Source organism: Physeter macrocephalus, unplaced genomic scaffold, assembly GCF_002837175.3.
Source record: "Physeter macrocephalus isolate SW-GA unplaced genomic scaffold, ASM283717v5 random_517, whole genome shotgun sequence".
NCBI lineage: Eukaryota > Metazoa > Chordata > Mammalia > Artiodactyla > Physeteridae > Physeter > Physeter macrocephalus.
The window spans coordinates 6,229-15,504 of record NW_021145893.1 but is presented as its reverse complement, the minus strand read 5'-3'; the positions used below and the strand labels follow the sequence as shown (position 1 = coordinate 15,504).

General features: G+C 45.9%; 1 long non-coding RNA gene across 2 annotated transcripts in view; it reads right to left on the bottom strand.

Moving 5' to 3' along the window:
- Positions 1 to 8,870, bottom strand: part of LOC114485136 (uncharacterized) — a 41,897-nt gene extending 33,027 nt beyond the window's left edge. The window contains exons 1-2 of one of the 2 annotated variants that reach the window (XR_008616742.1): positions 8,826 to 8,870; positions 7,117 to 7,220 (exon numbers count right to left, since the gene is read on the bottom strand). This is a non-coding gene — a long non-coding RNA (uncharacterized lncRNA). Of the gene's footprint in view, positions 1 to 7,116; positions 7,221 to 8,406; positions 8,492 to 8,825 lie in introns of those variants that run through there. The other variant, XR_003678612.2, reaches the window with a different exon arrangement.
- Positions 8,871 to 9,276: the final 406 nt, after the last annotated feature.

Genomic DNA, 9,276 nt, shown 5'->3' with positions numbered 1-9,276 from the left:
CGGCACGTGGGATCCTCCCGGACCAGGGCACGAACCCGTGTCCCCTGCATCGGCAGGCGGACTCTCAACCACTGCGCCACCAGGGAAGCCCTCCTAGAATTTTTAATAAATGGAATTACATAGTTTGTATTCTTTCTGTTTGGCTTCTCCCACTCAGCATAATTATTTTGAGATTAATCCATGTTGTACCTTATATTAATAGCTCATTCCCTTCTACTGCTTAGTAGTATTCCATTCTAACGATGGATCAACACTTTATCTATTCACTGTTGATAGACATTTGGGCTGTTTCCAGTTTGGGGCTATGACAAATAAAACTGCTATGAGTTTCTGTACAGACATATGCTTTTATGAGTGGAACAGCTGGATCACACGGTAGGTGTACACTGTCTGTGTAAGAAACTGATCAACTGTTTCCCACAGTGGTTGTACCATTTCACATTCCCACCAGCAGCACGTAAGTTCCACTTTCCCACATCTTCACCACAATGTCAGCCATTCTAACAAGCATGTAGTGGATCTGACTGTGGTTTGAATTGGCATTTCTCTAGTGACTAATGATGTTGAGTATCTTCTCAGGTGTTTGTCATTCAAACCTTTACTTTGGTGAGATGTATGCACCAACATCTGCCCATATTCCAATCGAGTCTGCTCTCCCTGTCCTCTAGGCATCTGGGGGAAGCTGTGTACCTGAAAGGGAAGAGCAAGGACTCCAGGGTCAGTCCCCTAGAGGGCTCAGACGAGCGTCCCGCTTCCTGTGTGTCACACTGTGTGACCCACTTAACTGCTCTTTGCCTCCGTTTCCTCTCTTGTGAAATGGGGAGAGTAATGGTGCCCAGTTCACAGGATTGTTGAACTGATGACATAAAGGATTTAGCACAGTGCCTGGTACACTGTAGGTGCTCAATAGATGCTAGCAGCTAACGTCTCCTTATAATGACTGAGGCTGGACCAGGGATGCTGAACATCCTCTGTCCAGCACAGTGTAGAACTGTCCTGCCTCAAATGCCAGGAGAAGCACTACGTTGAGCTTCCTGAATGCATAAGCTGTCTTACAGCTCATGGAACCACATCAAACCTCTCCTTGCCAATCGATGCCTAGCATACAGTCTGTTTTCCATACATGTAGTTGCAGGGCCCAGGGCGAGCCTCAGTACGGAGAGACTGACTCCTGAGAACACTGATCCCAGAGGCTGACAACAGCGAGTCCTGGCGAATCATGCACAGTAGCTCAGCTCTTTCACTGGGAGGTGTAACAGTGGTCCTATCTGTGCCTTATGGACTCCCTTCCCTCTCCACCTCTCTCGGTGACCTCTGCCAACGTCACTTGCTAAAGAGTCCAAGACAGAGAAACCTGCCCACACTCTCCTTAGCTGTGACATTCTCCCTTCCTGTGGTGCTCTCCCAATGGGCCTGCAATACCCACATCCCACCCAGGAGCAAACTGGTATTGCTGTGGGTGATGTGGACACAGAAGAGAAAGAAGAGAAGGGTGAGGCCAGGGTCTAGTGCCTGAAACTGGGCAGGAATAGCATCCCAGTGTCGGGGGGAAACTACAGTCCTACAAATAGCACATCCTACAGGAAAGCTTCCCTGTCTACTGGAAGCTTGAGTCGCCCCCTTCTCCATATTCAGCCCTAAACTGACCATGGGAATTACCACTCTGAACTGTAGTCATCTCCTTCTTGTCTGTCTTTCTCCACGAAGGCAGGCATGACACGCTCTCTTATTTATCTTAATACCCTTAGTATTTGGCCATGCCAATAACAAGAAAATGTTTTGGTAATGAGTGAATGATTTAATGAATAATCTTTTTAAATGAACTTTTAATTTTACAACAGTTTTAGATTACAGAAGAGTTGGGAAGGTAGTACAGAGTTCCATAGACCCTACACCTAGTTTTGTGTGTCATTAATATCTTACATTAAGTTCATATGTCACAATTAAAGAAAGATATTGATATCATTAACTAAAGACCTTACTTGATTCAGATTTCCTTAGTTTTCACCTAACAGCTTTCTTCTGTTCGAGGATCCCATCCAGGATGCTACATTACATATCTCTTTAGGCGCCTCTTGGCTGTAATAATTTCTCAGACTTTCCTTGTTTTTTGATGACCTTGACAGTTTCAAAGAGTGCCAGTCAGGTATTTTGTAGAATGTCCCTCAAATGGAATTTGTCTGATGCTTTTCTTATGATTAATTAGACTGTGGTTATGGGTTTCTGGGAGGAAGATAACAGAGACAAAGTGCCATTCTCTTCACACCATGTCAGCAGTACATACTATCAACATGACTTATCACTGTTGGTGTTGACCTTGATAACCTGGCTGAAGTTAGTGTGTCAGATTTCTCCACTATAAAATTATTCTTTTTCTCCCTTTTTGTACTGTCCTCTTTGAAAGGAAGTCACCATGTGCAGCTCATGCTTAAGGAATAGGAAGTTATTGTTTGTGGATTTTTTGGATGATACCCATTTTGACTGGTGTGAGGTGATATCTCATTGTAGTTTTGATTTGCATTTCTCTAATAATCAGCGATGTTGAGCATCTTTTCATGTGCCTCTTGGCCAGCTGTATGTCTTCTTTGGAGAAATGTCTATTTAGGTCTTCTGCCGATTTTTTGATTGGTTTGTTTTGATGATATTAAGCTGCAGGAGCTGTTTGTAAATTTTGGAGACTAATCCCTTGTCGATCACGTCATTTGCAAATATTTTCTCCCATTCTGTGGGTTGTCTTTTCATTTTGTTTATGGTTTCCTTTGCTGTGAAGGAATACGAAGTTATGCTCCACTTCCTTAAGGGGGGAATATCTATATAAATTCTCCTGCATGATAGATTTGTCTCTTCTGTTCGTTTATTTATATCAGTATGGACTCATAATATTTATGTTATACTTTGGGTTATACTCCAAGACACTTTATTATTCTGCTCAAATTGTTACAGTTTTGGCCACTGGAAGCTCCCTTGGTTGGCTCCTGATAATCCCTTCAGTTTGTGGGGTTGGGGGGAGGCGGGGTTTGTTTTTACTTTGTTTTGTTTTGAGCACTATCTTACTTTCTGGTGCTACAACAAGATACTCTAGGCTCATCTTGTCTATTTCCAGCCCTGGTCCCAGGATCAACCATTTCTCCAAGAAGCCCTGACCCTTTTATTGGAGAATGGTATTAGAAACCAAGATCTGGGCACCAGGAGTGCTTGTAGCAACTATCTGCTAGGGTGTCCTTGTTTCTAGGCCCCCTCTGCTGTCACAGCTAGGAAATACATGTCTGTTTACTAACCTGTATACCTGCACGTCTGTAAATATTTCCATATGTATCCATCTGTAATCTACATTAAGCTCAACCTGAGTTCATCCTGATGTCTTTAATTCAAATCCATTGTCACATGGATCATTCTAGCTTTAATGAATCATTTTTAACAATAATACCATATTTGGTGTATGGTGCTAGGTACAGTGCCAAGCTGCTTACAAAGATTACCTCATTTAATCCTCAAAACAACGTTCTGGGTAAATACTACTGCCCACATATAATAGATGAAGACACTGAGGTACCGAAAGATAAAGCATCTTACCTACACTCACAGTAAGTGGTGAAGCGAGCGTAAAAGCCTATTTTAGAAATTCCACACCCACTGCATGATAGAGAACCACCATGCCTGCATTCATCTAAGACTCTGAGAAAACTTCAGTTCTGAGTGATTTAAGATGCAGATGTAATTCCCAGCTCTTACCAACTATCGTTCTGCTTCAAACCTTACCTCTTCAGTCTTCCCCACCCCCTCCCCATGGTCCCCTCTCCATCTGTCATGCTGACTAAAGACAAGTTGCCAAGTTACAACCTGACTTGACAGCTTGAGAAAAGGGGTGCTGGAGCGATGGCAGGGATCAGCTCCATCTGACCCTGTGACTTTTCAACCTCTGGCTCACCCCTGCTGTGTATGATCTTGGGTTTTGGTGAGTTGGTAGTAATTAACTCTGAACAAGCAGCTCTGCTTTCATGCAGTTGAAAAAAGAACAGTATTTTTTTTCCTTGTTAATTAAATCATCTACGAGGAAGATAAATGTGCAGCCCACACTTGTATCTTGTAAAATATCAAAGGCCTGATTAGTAAAGCTTATGTTCAACCTCAGGCTTTTTCTCCAGATTCCTGGAAGTAACAGGGATGGAAGGCAACTCCTAAGTACCAATACTTGTTACATTCCTTCCTTCATTCATTCTGGGTGAGCTAGAAAGAAGCAACCAGGATCAAACACAAAATATTCCTGGGAATTTTGACCCAATCAACCTACAGAATTAGAAACATCAGCAGTGAGCAGACAGGAAGAAAGAGAATCCTTCAGACCAAGTTGGAAGTCCCTTTTTTGAAAAGCCCACAGACCCCTCTGGTCCCTGTGTTCTGTTCGGTGAATTCTTCATGACAGTTGGTGGTTTTATTTGCCAGAACCACAACAAAGAGGGTCCTTGAGTTTCCCTGGGAGCGTTTCCTCAGACCTGCACCTCTCCTAGACGTCACAGAGGTGTTACTGTTCTTGGCTTGCTGGGTGTCCAGCACCTGAGCCAGATCAAAGGCATTTTCCGACGCCAGCATGACCACAGTCTCGCCCTCACCACATAACATTAAAGCTGATGATTACTCCCCTCGGCCCAGAAGGTCCCTTCCCAATCCCAAGTACAAAGCGGGGTGGGAGTGGGCACTTTATTTCCAGCACAACGCAACCATAATAAACTGGCATTTTATGGCCTTCATTCATTGCAACCAACTGCAGCTGCCCATCAAACTCATTAAAGCCCAACAGTTGCTTCATGTGAGCCTTTTATATCACTAGGAAAGTGTAATAAGAATCCCCACAATTTCTGAGTGTCTACTATGTACTACGGATGTATGTACATAATTCATGTTACCCAGAAGCCCTGTAAGACTGGCATCCTCACCCTCAGTGTGACGGATGAAGAATCTGAGGCACAGAGAACTTAAGTAGCTGACCTTAGGTCACACGGCCAAAAAGTACATGAGCAGATGTCCAAACCTACACCCGTCTGACTCTGAAGCCCACGCTCTCTCCACTCCTGTACGGATACATCATAATCATGCACAACACAGTAAGGCACTGAGGGGGATGCACTTGGGACTCAGAGCTGGACCTGAGTTTTCAGCTCCAGCTGAATAGCTTGGTGACCTTGGGAAAATTATTAGCCTTTCCTAGGCCTTAGATGCTTAATTTCTAAAATGGATGCTGTACAACAAGCCAGCATCATTTTCATTAAGAGACCAGGAAACTGAGACATGGGGATGTCACAGACTCACATTCACATGGATTTGCTTTTGCTCATAAATCCGAACTGAGTGGGGTAAAAATGCCTGAATTACAGGAGAAACCAGATCAGATGTGTCCCTGTGAAAATGGGAGGTGATTTACAAAGGTTTAAAACAGTGTTCAGCGAAGACAAGCTAGCAAGTGTAGACTCATGTGGGGAGATAAGGGCTGACTGCCCTGGTGGGCACCTCCTGCTCAAGGAGGCCTTAGGCTTCCGTAGATCTCTCCCTTCAGTGACAGCCAAGCCTTACAATAGGGCTGCTGAGGGCAAGAAAGAGGCCAGGGCTTTTAAACTTAAAGAAGTTCCATCTAAGAGTTCGTCCACGGAAACACACAGAAGGAAATTTTTTTTGGAGGGGGTGCAAGAAGTCCAGCACTACTGTCCCTTTAGGAGGTTGTCCCTAATCCTGGACCCTCCCCAGGCAGCCACTGTGTCCTTTCTGACCAGCACCACCAGTGCAAGTGATGGAGAGCTAACCCTGGCAATGTCACCTCGATCCATCCTCACAATACTATGAGACATGTACTACAACTCTCCACATCTCACAGATGAGGAATCTGGGGCCCAGAGGGGTTAAGTGCCTTGCTTGAGGGCCCATCCTTAGGAAGTGGAGGAACTGGGACTGGAAGCCAGTCGGGGGGCCCCATCATCTTTATGAAACGTGTGAGAACCCCTGCCACCATGCCTAACACATACTAGATGCTCAGTATCTCGAGTTCAGTCTGAATCTATACTGTGAGGCCTTGTAGCGTAATACCTGTCATCATCTATCTCACCAATGGGAGGCCCTATGTCATCCCTACGTCCCCAGGATTTAGCCCCGGACACAAGAGCAGAGGATCACTGGATAAGTAAAGGTATCAATATTTACTCAACCAAACTATTTCATGGTACAAAAGGCTCATTGGTCCCCACGGTAACTAAACACAGTTTCTCATGGCACATAAGTCCCTCCATCGTCGTAGAGATTCTGCCCTGGACTGTATCCCAGATCCCACTCTAATCCTTACGCATGTCCCCGCTACTCTCCCATTTGCCTTCCTCCTCCTCCCCCACCCTCCTCTCTATTTTACTCATCTGGGAAAAATCCAAGGAGTCGTCCATCGTCCATCTTAGTTTAACAGAGTAACGACTTTTAAATAAAAATATGGTGGAAATGGGTACTTATCGAAATGGAATGCTTTCAGACTCGTGCATTTAAAGAAGATATAAATTTTAGGGCAGGCACTAAATTTTAACTGCAATCTTGGAGAAAGCCTTTCCACTAACTCATGAAGAAAAATTAACAAAGTGAAAATTGCTTATCAGTGTTCTTTTGAAGTCATGATATGCAGCCTAATTCTATACATCATCAGACTGCTCTCAGGGAGATGGATTTATATTGATTGAGAGAGAGCTCAGCGGCCAAGGAAAATAGACACCCCTGTGCAGAGAAGACTCAGCTACCCATTAGGGACAGATCGTCTGGGAGCGAGGCTTGGCCATCTCTGGATCCGATTTCACCCCTTCCGCCTCGGCTCTCTGGCCAGGGTGATGTCAAAGGCAGACTCAACCCTTTTCACACTTTTTAAGAATTTGGCCCCTGGAAAAAGATCTGGCAAATCTAAGCAAGGCTATTGGAAGGAGGGCTGAGGGCTGAGCTTTCGGCTAGACACGGCACAGGCTGGGGTGGGGGCGGGGGCAGGAAGGGAAGGAACTGAGGCGGGGAGGGGCCAACAGCTCAGATCTCCTCCCTGGCCAGGCTGTCCTCCCTGGAGTGTGGTAGCCCCGCCCTCGCTCGCTTGCTGGGCAGACTCACCCCCATGTGACAAGAAGATGTTCCACAGATGATAGCCAGCCGTGATGTCACTGGCTGTCCCTCACAGGCGAGGCCATGCCCCCTCACATCTGCTCCAATCACTCCTGTGAGAAACCAAAACAAAACAAAATCCTCTTAAAAAAAATAAGAAGGAAAGAAAACTAAAACAAACATAAAATACTCTTTTTCATACCAAACAACATTGAGAAAGCATTCCATGTGTGGGCCAGTATCAAACAGAAACCAAAAGAGCATTACTGGCCTGCCAGGGGAACAGGGAAACATGTTCTGCTTTTGCTTTACTCTCCTCAGTGTACAGCCTCGAACACTGGAATAATAACAGTAACTGTAATTAGAATAATAAAAGCAACAGCCATTAGTGATTTTTGCTCTCGAACTACCAGGCACCATGCTGAATATTTATATGTGTAGTCTCATTTTATATTAAGCCTGTCAAGTTGATATTATTAACCCCACACACCAGTGGAGGAAGGAAGGCCCACCTATGGATGGAGTGACCCGTGCAAGGTCACACTGCTAGTAAGCAGCAGGGCTGAAGGGAATCTGGTTTAACACATCACATTTCAATCTCAACGAAGGCAAAAGAATCGTTTGATGACTGGATCTTCTCGGCATCTCTGGCTCACCATTCTTAGTACTACTCATCCCAGAGCTCTCGGTATAGAGGAGAGAGTGACTGACAGTGAGTTTCTGTTGAAAGAATGCCAGGTGGCAGAGAGTTTCCCATAAATGGTATAAGCTCAGGCTGCTTCTCCACACAGATTGTGTTCCTTGATATTTGCTGCTGGGCAAGTGAAGTTATAAATGCGAGGGGAGAGTTAGAGAGACCATTTAGAGCCTTGAGTCGTCTGTCATTTATTCAAATATCCAACGAGCACTTTGTACACATAAAACGATATACTGGGTGTGATGTGGGAGCCGAAAACATGCAAACATTCCCAGCTAGGACACAGGCAGGAGGTGGAAAGCATCAGGGCAGAGCACAGAGGCCGGATGCGGGAGAGAACAGCTCCCTCCGGCTCCATGGGCTTCGGGCTGTGCCTCCCCGCTCTCCATCTTTAATCCTCAGTGCTCCTTCCCACCTCCAGACCTTTGCATTCTCTCTGTCCTCTGCCTGAAATGCCATTCCCCAACCTCTTTGCCAGGTGACCTCCAATTCCTTCCTAACTCAAATGTTACTTCCTCGGAAGGCTTCCCTGTTCCTCCAGGAAAGATGCAGCTCCCAGTCCCCCTTGGGCTTTGCTAGCATACAAGACACTGGTAACTTACAGAATTACCACAGCCCGTCTGCCTCTCCTTTGATCATAAAAGCTGCAGGAAGCTGGCACTGTCTCGCCCACGTGCTTAGTCCCCCAGCACCGACCACAGTGGCCAGCACAGAGTAGAAAGTGAAAGTACCAATGCTTGAGGATGTGAGGATAAGACGACAGTCCCTTGTCCTCGGGTTGCTCACAGTCCTGTGGGAGGGAGGGAGAAGCCTAGATGGAGCATTTCAATGCAGGGATCAGGATGGGACAAGAAAAACTGCGGGGCCTACAACCACTATGGAGAACAGTATGGAGACTCTTTAAAAAACTAAACACAGAACTACCATATGACCCAGCAGTCTCACTCCTGGGCATATATCTGGAGAAAACCATAATCTGAAAGGATACATGGACCCCAGTGTTCATTGTAGCGCTACTTACAAGAGCCAAGACATGGAAGCAACCTGAAGTTTTCACCAAGTCCCCTGCTCTGCTCGGCATCGTGGGGCTGCCCCTGCAGCCCATGGTTCCCAGACACCAGGTCAGCCCTGCTAGGAGGTCTGAGGGCTGAAGGCACTGGAGAGCCAGAGTGCATCTCCCCCGCTTCCCCCGTGTCAGGTGGCTGCGTCTCCTCCATGATTTCAGCTCTGTTGACAGGGCCACCAATGCTCCCACTTGGCCTGTGTTCACCACCCCTCGCCTCTGGCCACACAACCTCCTCCTATGTTCCCTCCAGCTAGGGGTGGCAGTAGCTTCCATTCTGCTGACCCCTGGCTTGCTTCACAGGGAATATAGCCTTTCACGGCTCCTTCATAACTGGGTTACCATTTTTGTGTATTAAATTCCCTCTTTTCTATGTACTTAGGTTAGAGTGCTTTACATTTTTCTGGGA